The sequence below is a fragment of the Cynocephalus volans genome, chromosome 1 (genome assembly GCF_027409185.1).
Source record: "Cynocephalus volans isolate mCynVol1 chromosome 1, mCynVol1.pri, whole genome shotgun sequence".
In the NCBI taxonomy this organism is placed as follows: domain Eukaryota; kingdom Metazoa; phylum Chordata; class Mammalia; order Dermoptera; family Cynocephalidae; genus Cynocephalus; species Cynocephalus volans.
The window spans coordinates 270,424,201-270,438,066 of NC_084460.1; the positions used below are offsets into that span (position 1 = coordinate 270,424,201).

The 13,866-nt window shown below is 36.1% G+C and overlaps 1 protein-coding gene across 4 annotated transcripts in view; it reads left to right on the forward strand.

Moving 5' to 3' along the window:
* Positions 1–13,866, forward strand: part of PARD3B (par-3 family cell polarity regulator beta) — a 990,710-nt gene that overhangs the window by 786,573 nt on the left and 190,271 nt on the right. The gene's annotated exons all lie outside the window — the stretch shown is intronic.

Below are 13,866 nucleotides of genomic sequence, written 5' to 3' on the forward strand. Positions count from 1 at the left end.
ATCCTACCTCATCTACAGAGTAGTGCCAACAATTCTAGCCCACGTTAATCTCTCTTTTACAGCAGATAATGGTTACCGTTGAAAGGTAGCATGACCCTGTTTTGTGTTCATCAGTTTTGACCCCCCTGGTTCAACATTACCTGAGGGCTAAGCAAGTAGGTATCAGTCAATGAAAATCTTAGTGAATTATACTTATCTAAGGTAGCTACATTAATTAAAATGCACATATACATACGTATGAGTATAAATACATAGGTTCTTAGTTACACCAACATTTGCAAACTGAAATCCTACAGACTGAATTTGGCTCATATATACCTCGTGTTTGGGTTACAGACTCTTATTTTAAAATAAAAATCTGAGCCAATGTGTAAAAATCAAGATATGTCACAAAAATAGGCCACATTTGCTAACTTAATTTTTTTTTCATATTTTTGAAGCTGATAGGAATCACTGGCCCATGTTTAAAACTCTACCTATAAATCTCAAATGCATGCTTGAATTTAAGTTTCACTGTAAGCTTTTCTATTTTCTAAAAATTCCTATTAAAACTCTAGATTTGCAATCCTGTGATATTACAAAATCTGGAATCGTGTTCTGTCTTTCATCTGTGAAAATGTTACTATGAACCCACATATGTTCAGCATAACTGGCATTGAGCTGTTTTTCTGGGAGAATTAATGGATTTATGCTACTTTGTCCACATATTCTTGGCCAGTGCCCTTTTGACCACTGGCATGTGTTTGTAAGACTGTCTGGGGTTGGGAGTAGAGCCTGTGGTTATGGAATAGGTCCAAGTTAACTGGCCCACACAAGGGACCCAACCCATGACCTTGACCCCATTACCACAGTGTTCTACCCAATTCAGCTAAATAATTGAGTAATTGTTTCTTAGCAATCTGATCAAATCAGATGGCATATAAAAGGAGTCTGTCTGTGAACAAAGGTAGGATGTCAGGGAACAGGGAGCTTAAGATAATAGGAAAGTCATAAAGTCCTCACTTTTGTTGGCATGTTATATATGGCAAAGTAGTCACTAAATTGGACTTTGTCATTCTAGCTAATTTTATTTCTGGGAAAACTGGAACTTACCAAAAAACTAAACTTTTATAGAGTAGGGTTTCTTTTCAAGGATTCAGAATTTTGGGTTAATAATTGATAACATATGTACAAACAATTGGGGAACATAGCAGGATGGAAAGAACTTTGTTCTGAACTGAAGGATTCAAGTCCCTGTTTGGTCTCAGCTACCATTGTGACCTTAGGCGGGTCACTTGACTTTCTGAGCTTTGGGGGGATTAAATAAACATGATCTCAAAGATCCCTCTAGCCCTAAGAGACTTTTTTTAACTCTACAATTTCTGAACCAATAAGAACATTTGCATACAAATCTCTTTATAACTAAAAATGCAAATGAAATATTTTCAGAGGTAGACAATTAAATAAACATTTCATGAGCATTTATTGAACAAACTTATTTTTGAAATAAATTGGTGCTTGCATAAAAATCAATGCATAATATACAAAATCCACAAAGAAATCCAATACATAAATAAATACATAAACCATACTTTTATTTTTTACATGATAAGTTCTTAATGGCATTTTTTATTTCAAAGCACTTATTAATCAATCACCTTGAAAATTTTGCCTTGTTATCAAGTAATCATTGTTTTAGATGCAACATATTTAATGAACTGCTTTGGAATTATTATTCATTCTTCTTCTGATTTGGGGTCCATTAATGCAGCCCTTTTAGAACTGCCTCTCTTCGCTCTAACTTCTAAATTTAGATTAAACATTGTAACCTCAGGCTTTCTTTACCAAATTGAACATTTTTTCTAGTTCTTTCTTTTCTTTCTTACTAAAGCACTGAAATATTACTTTTATAGAACTGAGATAATGGTTGGATTTTTTGTTCCTTTATCCAAACTGATTCTTCCATCACTGGATTGACTGGCTTAGTGAGCATACAGGGCTCAATAGGATGGGGTCCTGGAGGGTGTTAGGTTGGTGTAAAATGAATGACAACAGCTTAGTCACACTTGAAAAAATATATTGGCTTGGGTTTCCAAATAACCTTCCAAAATGAAAAACACAAATACTATGAGTTTCTTCAGAATCAAATATGACTGTAACGTTTGGAAAAAGGATTAGTTATTGGAAGTCACTTCAATATTAGGTGGTCAAGTTTAGAAATACTAAAAATGGGGGGAAGCATTAAATCTAAAGCCAGATTGCTTTAGGGTGATGCTCTGGGTGATGGTTGCCAATCCAACTATCATCTGAGTGATGCCACTAGTGATGCTACCACACTGGCCACCCAAACCCATTCAGAAACACGGGCTGTCAGAATTTATGCATGGTGGCAGATTATGAGGCACCTCTGTCATCTGAATAAACAGATAACTGGGCAAAAGTAAAGTTTTCAATATCATTCCTTTATGTGATGTGATCCAAAAGTGATCTGATTTTTAAAAATAGCCTCAGAGATAAGGGAACACTCTCTGGTTAATTTACTCAGTTGGAAGTCACCCACATTTTTTTTAAAGATATACTCACCAGAGACCCTATCTGGAATGTTCCACTCAGAGGCTCAGACCTCTGATTTATGTAATTATGTGCTTTATAAGATTGTGTATTTAATTACATATACACAAAACTCTTAGCATTAGTTTCTTTTGTTATTCTGTGAGAACACTGACAGCCATTTTGAATTGTAGATTGTATCAGGAATCTGCAGAAAATCTGTGGTGCTGAAGAAAGGAAAAATTAGCCATTGGTACAGGAAAGGGAGGAACAAGAAAATATACTTACATAGCAAAATAGTAGTTTCATAGTCTAGCAGACAAGCAAATAGGAGCCTAATGCTTTGGACAGACTGTAAATCAATTTCTGAATTCTTTGGTCAAGTTGTAAATCATCACTGCATGAAGCTACGATACATTTCCAGGTGAAAGCATACTTTTATGCTTGTGTGTTATTTGTAACAGCTCTTTCTAAATTATAGGTGATTAGAAAACCTTGTCAGAAATCAAGTTGTCATTGTTGTTTAATCCTGGATATATTTTCTTTAGTGATGTTATACTGCTGGAGAATGGGATTATATCCACTTTTGTAAAACTATATTAAAATCCCATGGGAAAACTATGCCTATGAAAAAATTGCTGTCTTTTCGCCCAGGCCAATCTCGACAAAGGGAAACATTGTTGATCACTCGATCAACTGTCTCACTGAGTGACTGTCTCACTGGGCTAGGCTCCTTTGGCATAAGGTGTTGTAGGACCTGGAGGATGCCTAGAATATTCATTGTGCAGCTCAATGAAAGAACAACAACTCTGTTTAAAATGATGAATTACTTATAATTTTGTGGTTGGTAGCTCTATCTTATTTATAGGTCCCAAATTTCTAAACTCAAAGCAGAAGCTAAGGAAAGGAGGGTTCCTAAACTTTTAAAAAATGAATGAAGACCCTTGCAGGCAACACAGTTTTGACAAATTTCATGTGACTTGTCACTTTTTAGCCCTAAAAGAGTCAAAGTATTATGCAGAATTTCATTTGAGACATTCAGGATATAAATATTTTTTTCCTCTCAGCCTATTCATAGTTGAGAATCAATTCCATTTTATGGCCTACTCTTAAGGGACTTAGGGAATTAAAAGAGTTATTAGTTAACTTTACTCTAACATAAAGATATTGAAATCTGATCCCTTGCCTTACAAACTAAGTTAGGGCTTATGTTTTTTAATTACCTCTTTCTCCAAAAGAACTCTTCTATGAAAGAGTACAGGTGGAGGTGTTATTATTTAGAATTATGTTTAGGAAAGATGAGATCTAATGACAAAGAGGAGTAGTGTCAAAACTCTACAGAACACAGCAACTACCTCATACATATGTATTTAAAAACCTAAGATTAAGGAGGCTGTAATTTCTGAAACTCTGAAATTAAAGGTCTAGGTATGAGATAGACATTATGTTTTTTATAGATGACATCTTGCAGATTAATCATCTTTAATGACAGCTTTGAGTTTAAATTTCATTCTAGAATTTGGCCTCACATTTCTGAAAACAGGGTGTTTGTATAATATGAAAGAGTTGGTCATCCTGAGATATAAACCTAAGGTGACTCACTGCCCCCATGGCATTGGGATAGCCAGATGTTCATTACCTTTACCAGGTGAGCAACTGTCTATCCCCTGTTTGGTCTTGCTGTGGCTGTAGACATCCAGGACTCTGGCTAGTTTGTAGCTGCCGCACCTAAACTAAGCTAGTGTGGTGATTTGTGGGTTCATAGGGAAAGTATCTTCCAGCTTGGGAGCTTTGTGGTAAGGTTACCTGCTGAGTTAGGATGGAAAAAAGAGATAAGTGATATCGTCCCTGGAATGCTGACCCCATGTTTAAATTCAACAATAGATGAATTTTTACTATGCATGAGGTACTAAGAACAAGGACAGAAATCATATTTAAATAATTTACTTGTATCTTTAGCATCTGGCAAAGAAGGTGCTCAACACGTATTTGTTGAATGAATGCATGAATGTATGGACGCATAAACAGAAATACATAGCCAGCCCTTGAGTAGCTCACACTTGTGCAAAGATTTAAATATTGCCCTACCCCTTGTACAGCTGTTAACATGAGCTCACATCGTCCTCATCTCTACACTCCCTCCCTGAATCCACTCTGCATCCAATCTTGACTAAAAATAAATATGCCCACACACGTTTATTTTTGTTTAGTAAAATGTTATACACATTATAATAATATTAAAAATGAGTTCTAGTGAATTGAGACATCTCAGAAAATAACTCCCAACAATTCTCCCTTATTTAAAATGCTGCTGCTTCTACAAAAAAAAATTTAAATCAAAGTTAAGAGAGCTTTCACCTTTTAGGAAAAGTTTCAAACTTAGTATCACTTGTTAAGAATCAATATAGTAACACTTCTCCATTGTTTAAGGATCTCTTACCAGCTCTATCATGCATTAATTATTTTTCTTCTTTTGTATTTATACAATAAATGCTTGACAAAAAAAAAAAGCCACATAATTTAAGGTTTTTATGTCACAGTGAAGAAGTTTCCCACCCCCGGAGAAAAAGTTCTGTGATAATTCTCATTGTCTTTTCAGGGAAGATTTTACATTTTTTAAAAAAGGAGAATATGAAAAGAGAAATAAATAAAGCCCTACTTATACTTTATGTGACAGGCAGAAGATTTAGAATATATAGAACATAAAAGAACATTACATGAGCTGTAGAGGGTTAATGCTGTGTGTTCTTAATTTTAAATTTCAGATAAATATGATTTCAGCTTTGATCCTACATAGACTAATTCTTTTGTCACTCAACTAATTAATTCAGTATGCCTGAGAAAAGATGCTAATTTGGGCATCAAAGAAGTGATAATTTTTTTTTTGTTTAATCAGAGTTGTAAAGATAAGTTTTGCTCCCATTAGACTGGGTCTGGAGCTCAATCATTTTATTCTTGTTTAGTGCAGATGAATTCCATGGAAAATGTGCTGTTTCTCTAAATATCTAAAGGTAGAAGGGTAGCATTCAGGATTTCTTTTAAAATGGTCCTTGCATAGTACTTATAAGAAAAAAAGATCAGTCATTTCTTCATATTGTCCCTTTGCTGTGTACATATAATGAATTAGGCACCATCTGTTCTCTTGGATAATGGGTTATATACAAATTGCATGTGTGTTAATTTGCATTTCTAGAATGTAAGTTGTATCTGACATTTATTTAGAGACTACAGGTGAGGCCTCAGCTTCCACAGAACTTTTAGTTAACCCTCCCTGAATTTGATTTCATTGACGTGAGTCAATTTTTCCCTTCCCAGGCAGTTTGGTGACATGACCCCACCTGCCTGTGAATGGTCATTTCCTTCTGCAGGATGAATCTGTGCTCAGTATGGAGGGAGCCTGGGCTGTCTCCCACAGATGATGGAAAAAAAGTATAGAAATGAGGTGTGCTTTGGTCTCAGAACACTCTTTCCTTTCCTAATTTTTGGATTTCCAGGGCAAAGGAGGTGGGAAAAAAGGAAGGAAAGAGGAAGAAGAGGATGTTGTGGGTGCACAAATGGAAAGGAATATCTGGCTGTTGACTGAAGTCTGAATTCCTGCCGCATGATCTGTTTGAACCACTATTGCGGTTTTATGTACAGGCCATCAGTTGTGTCTGTTTCCTCAAACAGCCTTCAGAAAAGCCCAAAGATGCACTTAAAAATAAAAATAAAAGGAAGAAGACATACATTCTCCTGCTTTGAAATAAGTAAACATTTAATGAAAAGCCTTTCTAACTAGTAATAAAACATAGAAATGCAAAAAGATCTATTTCTTAAATGCTCCTGTTAAGTATATTTCCCAGAAGCTGTCAGCATTTCATTTGAGTCACTAACACTCTTGTCTCTATGTCTTGAAGCCAGTGAGAATGTATAAAAGCAATTAATCAAAGTTCAGTGCTCTCTTGGAGAGTATTTCTTCTTCTGGAAAGAGGAGGGATAGAATAACTTACAAACCAGTGCGGTAGTGACAGTTAATAAGCTTTTTAGCGTCCCTGTGTGGGTCTGAAAATCAAACCTTATTAGTATCTTTATCTTTCTTGCTCACTCATTCACATTTATTTTTATTTAATTTTAATTTCTGGCCTCTTTTCCATTGTTTTTCCTTTTTTTCCTAATAGACATCTGCTTTAATAATCTTGGAGTAAAGTTTTCTTTTGCTATGAAAATACTCGGCAAAAGTAACTGTCCAGTGTCTCACCAATCTCTTAAGTGATTCCTACAAATCGGCCTTTTAAAGGCTCTTTGTTTTGTTTGCTTTTAGGAATATTGGCTATTGATGATATGTGTTTTGCTTTATTTAACTTTCTAGACCCTCTAGAATTATTTTTAATGTATCTGGTATTTCCACATCCATTGCATTTCCTAGCCCCTTAGTATGAGGAAGGCTAATTAAGGATTCCCAGCAGCTGAGTTTAGCTAGAGAGCTGCTTAAAGCTCTATCCAGCAGATGTTTTATCCACTTAGGCGGAAACTGTAGGATATTACAGGACCTCCCTGCTTTTTAATCCTAAAAACAAACATCAACATATTTGAGATCTGAAGAGTCCCCGCTTCAGAATGAAAAGTTGCCATGACCACCAATTTAGGAATCACATCTTGGGAATGAGCCGTAACCCAAAGAAAAGTAGCTGCGTATGGGTGGGTGGGAAGATTCACCTTAAAGGACGTAGTAGATCAAGACACCAGTGGGATTAAACAGGTTGGTTGGTTTCATATAAGTTGTCATTATCTTGGAAACATATAAACTTACCCAACATAAATGTCTAAACCAATATATCAGAAATTAAAACTTTAATTAGAAATCTTAATTTTAGGGTTTCAACTGCCTGACACAGTTAGGTTAATATGAAAGATTTTTAATTTCAACTCTTCTTCACTTACTAAAGCTTCAACTCACTCAGTTTCTACTTCTGTACATATCCTATAAAGCAAATCCCTATCTACTTTTTCATGCCAGAGTAGACTGACAGAAGTTAAAATACAGCCCTCCTATTGTAAAAAGCATATTGAGTTTCATAGCATTTTACTGCCCTCCTTCAAAGTCACAAGCATTAGTCATGGCAGTCAAACGAACCATGGAAGGCCACAGATAAAATTAGAGTATTTTTTTCTTCTTAATCAAGGTTGGTTTGCAACAAACACAAATCTGTTCATTATTCTATAAATATTAACATAAAAGTAGGTAATACCTTTAGGCACCAAAAACAAGAGGGGGAGTGTGAACTGTAATTGGTCAATTTTCACTGAATTCTTATTAGACTCATTAACTCTCAAGTACAGAGGGAACCATGTGAGGTAAACAAGGAATGACCTCTCTGACATAAATTTTAGAGAGAAGCAATAGCTGAAGTGCACAAAACCATATGAGATTACAAATACATAGAAGTTAATTTCATCAGCATATGCATATGCTAATTCAGAACCCAATTTAGAATACATCAGACAATGGGAACCTTTTATGGGTGTATTTCAGAATAAACTATGGAAATAATAGTCAAAGGCCTGTGAACTTCTCTGCCCCCATATTTTGTTTGAGCTATTTCAAACTGTATAATTTAAAAAATGATAAAGACCTATCACATGTAATTTGGAAGATAGCTAGTTACAGGGTGGATGAACCCATATCCAAGTCCAGGAAATAGTGTGACTGTGAGGTTTGTGCATTTTCACATCTGACATCATTCCATAGATTTCCAACTTTAGTATTAGTGATGACTGGATTTTGTAGCCTTTTCCAAATGCATCACTGACACCCAAAGACATTTCCTGATTATAGGAGGAGAAAAACATACTTTGCTTCAAATTTTTAAGCTGTTAGGATTCATAGCTCACAGCTAATTTGTAATAAGAGTGTCTGAACTTTTTCCTTGCCTGACTTTTTAGTCCCTATCAGCCATTGCTCAGGATTGCTTTTGTGTAGTGTGTGCACGAAGTGGAAATAGGAGGTTGATGGTAATAACTGCTAAACTGCCCAATGGGATCTAGGAGGAAAATTATGGAAAGACAGAACTTAGCAGATTTAAGAAGTGAATTAAATGAGAGATTAGATGTGGAAAAATCCAGAGGTAGCTATATATATAGTGAATTTGAATCATTCACCGGTGTATGTATGGGAGTCTGGGAAGAATTTGAAAGTCACCATTACCCAGAACACCCAAGAAATGAAATAGAAACAAGAATATATTTGTTGAGAAGTTGGGAGATAACTGCTAATAATTATATTTAAATCTTTATTATATAGAAAACAATAGGATACTAGGGGATAGTTTAGTTAGTTGCATTGAGGGGTTAGATATTTATCTGGAAATCCATGTTGTTAATGATTAAATTCTATGTGCATAGTCTAGTGTGATGTGTAGTGACTGCTCAGTAATGAACAAATGAGTGAATGAATGAATGAACCATTATTAAATTCCACTTTCCCTGATGGCTGTTTAGACCCTTGCTGAGTAGGCAAAATAGCAACACTGGTGAAGTCTGTTTTTGGTGTTTTTTTGTAAACCTTTCTCAGGTTCTTATCTACCTTGTATAATTCCATCTCCTTTGATTTCTTAAATTATACCAAGAAATCTCCTTGTATGGATAGGAACCGCTTCTCTTATATATGTTGCGTATTAGCTGATATATTAATTGCCTCATAGCTCCTCCACTTCTTTATTAACGCCATAAACAAACTGGTTTCCTCTCCTAGCTGCTGCTTTTTCTGAGTTTCCCCACTCCCATTTATGGCTAGTTTCTCCAGAGATGCTGTATATCTCTGTCCTCTTCCATTATCAAGAACTTTATTCTCCACCGATGTTCATAGCAGCACTATTCACATAGCCAAAAGGTGAAAACAACCAGAATGTCCTCTGATGGATAAAGAAAATGTGGTATGTACATGCAATGGGATATAATTCATCCTTAAAAAGGAATGAAATTCTGATACATACTGCAACATGGATGAGCCTTAAAGACCTATGCTAAGTGAAATAAGCCAGACACAAAAGGACAAGTTCTGTATGATTCTGCTTACATGAAGTACATAGAATAGTCAAATTCATAGAGACAGAAAGTAGGATCGTGGTTACCCGGGGCTGGGGAAAGCGGAGGATGGGGAATTACTGTTGAGTGGATACAGAGTCTCAGTTTGGGATAATGAGAAATTCTGGAGACAGGTAGTTTGATAGTTGCACAACAGCACAAATGTACTTAATGGCACTGATCTGCACACTTGAAAATGGTAAATTATATGTTATATATATATTACCACAGTAAAATATAAAAGAACTTTATTCTTCCCCATTTCCAACCTCTCAGTCTCTCTGGGATTTTTTTCCCTATCCACAAGTAAACGTTCTCTGCTATAAGCCAAATGAAAATCTCCTTTATTAACATTCCGCCACACCTCCACCTACCACCACACCAGCCAAACTTTTGGACATGGTTGTACAGACCCACAGTTTTATACCTACCTGCCCTTTACTCCTGAGATCACACCCACCTGACATCTGCTCACACCAGTGCACTGAACCTTGCGAAGACTGTGCATGGCTCTGTGTTGCCAAATCTGATGGCCACTTTTCAGCCTTACGCCTTGTATTCCGTTATTCCCGTCTGTTGACACGCTCTGGGGTCCTCTTGCAACCGCACTCTCCTGATTTCTCTTTCTGGCTCTTCTTTCTCTATCCCTTTTGTCCACCCCCACCTTCCATCCAGCCTTTAAACGTTGCAGTTCCTCAGGACTTGGGCCTGAGCCTGTGCTCTGGCCCATCTGTTTGGATTTCCCAAAAGCACAGTAAAATGTTTGCATTTAAAATTAAACTTTTGATACCCCTCCGTTGGTTCACCACTTCCAAATTACTATCTTCTTCTCTTCTCAGTGGCCACTTCTCTAGTCTAAGCCACCATCCTCTTTATCCACACTCCTGCAGTTGTCCCCAATCAGCTTTACTGCTTTTGCTTATTTTACCGCTTTTACGTGCTCTGTTTTACTTTAGCCACCAGGATGATCTTTTAGAAATGTCCATCACATTGTACCATTTCTGCTCAAAATTACTTGCTCCCTCCTATTTCTCCTCCACCCATTGTTTAAATCTACCAGTTTCCTCTCCTCGCTTCTCTGTGTCTTCAGTGACTAAGAAATGACCTGCCATCACTCTTAGAAAAAAACCACAAGCTTCTCTCGGACCTGCTGTGCTCTGTGGCTTTTCCATCCACATTCTGGCCGAGTCTCCCCCCTACTCTCTTGGCTTCGGCCACCTTGCCTTTTTTCGCTGCTTGGGATGCACCAAGTCCTTCCCACCTCATGTCCTCTGCATGTGCATTTTCCTCCACCCACAAGGCTTTGTCTCCCACTCTTTCCTTGTCTGGAACCTCTCACTGTTATATTCTCAGTTTAAATTCCATTCCCTCATTGAGGCCTTTCCAGTCAATCAATTCCCTATTATATCTCTCCTGACATCCTTCATAGCACTTTTCACAATTTTCATTTACATATTTACATTTGTTTGGTGACTATATCCTCCATTAAAATGTAAATTCCGTGAGGATAGTGTATAGTTTTGTATCCTGCCATAGTATCAACCTATATCAAGTGTTTATGATAGTATCTGACACATAGTAGATGCCTAACAAATATTTTTAAAACAAAAGAAAGGAAGAAACAAAAAGTTTTCCGTGAAGCTTCTTGATGTACCCTCTGTAGAAATGAATAGGGACAGGTGTTTTAAGCAAATTTATAATTCACGAAAATCTAAATTTACATAAAGTGTATGTTGAAAGGTGATTTTTCCACTTTACAAAAAGATCCATCATAACATTCTATAAACAGCCTTCCCAGGTACATGTAAAATAAGATTTTACTGATTAAAACCATATGTTTGCACAGAATCTTTCAAGAAAATGTCTTTTATATAAAGCAAGGTTGACCTATAAGCAATTTCCTTAAGGCACCTATCCCAGAATGGTCAACTCTCAAATTTCTAAGGTAATAGGTAATGGGAGTCCTGGAATGCAGTGGACATTTGAAACCTTAGAACGCAGAGCAGTAAGTTTAGCCATTCAGAGTTCTTGTGACTTTTCTCACAAAAATAGCTAATAGGGAGATGAACCTCCCCAAATCCTCCTTCTGTATCTCAGTGAAAGTAAGAATAGCTGAAACCCCCAAAAAGGCTGCTACGGAAAGGAAAACAAAGGCTACAGAAGTCGCCAAATTGATGCTTCCCCACCCCCACCCCCACCCCCACTGCCAGCACCGATAATTAAGCTGTCTGATTGCAAAACTGGAAAAAGAATTCAGTGTGTTAATAAATAAAATGCAATTAATTTCTCTGGGTCTCAATTTCTTCATTTTAACAATGTGGAAGTCCTTTTGAAGATTATTGTTTTATAATTCTATTCTCGAACCTACCCAAACTTTACAAAATAAGGTAATTTGTAACTGTTCTGTCTAACAAAATAAATTTCACAGCTATTTCTGCTCTTCTCATTGGAAACTTTAATAAAGGATTATGAACTTTAAATCAAAGCATTTATAATATTTATGGAATTGGTTGATTTGCCTGTTATTGATGGTTCTTGCTAAGACGAAAATGCTTTGCAGAATTTACTTAAAACTGACATTTTATTTATCATAAATATTCCACTATGATGGAAGCATAGTACTTGTCTTGAACTGCAGTACAAGTGAAATTTTTTAGTTTCTGGAAGGACAAATAAATTATTGGGTGTGGTAATAACGATCAAGGTAGACTAGGGAATAGGTTACTTTTACCCTTCAAAAACAAGATTACCTTCATTTCAGAAAATTTAAAACATCCAAATGTAGAAGAAAATATATGGGACATGGAGAAAAAATAAACCTAATATATATAGGGCTTTTGGCAACCTTCTTGACCTCTTCAGCCTTCTGAGGCATTATTTCTACCCCGACTCCCTACAATTTTGAATTTCTTTGCTCACATATTACTATATTTATGACATTTTGAGGGGAAAATTATTTATCTAAGTGATGTACTAAGGTATTAACTTCTCACATAAACATATTTAGAGTAATCATTTGATCCCTGAGACTCTTCTGCATGGGTCTGGAATGGTAAAGAATGTATTCATGGAAACCTTATTTAGATATTTTCTTTTTTGTAGGTATAAAGAGGTCTTGAATAAATCAGCAAATCTGAAATATATTTGAAAGTTACTGCTCTTATATTTTTGTCTGCATTTTTCTCTCTTCTCTGCTTATCTCTATAAATGATATCAGGTCATTTCTTCAGTGAGAAAAAGGAATGAATTCAGAAAGGGGACAGGAATGAATTCAGAAAGGGAACAGGAAAGAGAGAAAAAGACCAAAAAAAAGGGATTGGGGATGGAGTTAGAGCTGATAGTTGGTCAACAGGTCCCCAAGACTAGACTAGATACAGCAAAAGGCTTGCAGTAGAAATACTTGGAGATATGGCAGTGGGGAGAGAGAAAGCTCATGAGAGAGAACCTGATCATTGGAATTGTAAATTGAGAAGTACACAGAAGAGTCAAGACTGGCAGAGGCTTGTGGGGAAAGCAGGATACAATCTGTACTGTGATAACAGCAGGATGTGACTGTTAGCAGTGACATCTTCCAGGTGTGATACTCAGAGCTGCCACTTGACTAAAACCTCTGTTATGGATTGAAACACAATCCAGAAAGGTAAAAATGTTTGTACATACTCATTTTTATGGAATTCTGAAAAGACAGAGATATGAGCTTATTTTGTGATTCTGATTCCCTTTACATGTGCCAGGAGGAGGTGGGCGTGGGGGAAAATAAGACCAGCCTGAGCATGTATAATTTGAAAAATCTCCCAGGTTATTTAGATGATAGATAGATAGATAGATAGATAGATAGATAGATAGATAGATAGATAGATAGATAGATAGATAGATAGACAGACAGACAGACAGACAGACAGATAGATAGATAGATAGATAGATAGGGCTAGAGCTATACACATGTGTGCACACATACATACGGTTAAAATTTGCTATCATTTAATAAAAAACAAGGAACACATGAGATTTCCTTAGATTTAAGGAGAATCTTTACCTTAACTGAAAAATATGCATAATTATATGATATTTTCCCCTGATTATTAGTAGAGCATCATCATTTTCTTTTTTCACGTGTGTTGGTACCAAGGCCATAGGAGATTGTATCTTGAGAAAATGTCTATTAGGAAAAGTGTCTGTCACATCAGAATATGTCCTAGTAATAAATTAATCTGAGCTTCCTTTTTTTTTTCATCTCAAATATGCAGTTTTCATTTTCTTAAAAGTGCTAAGGAA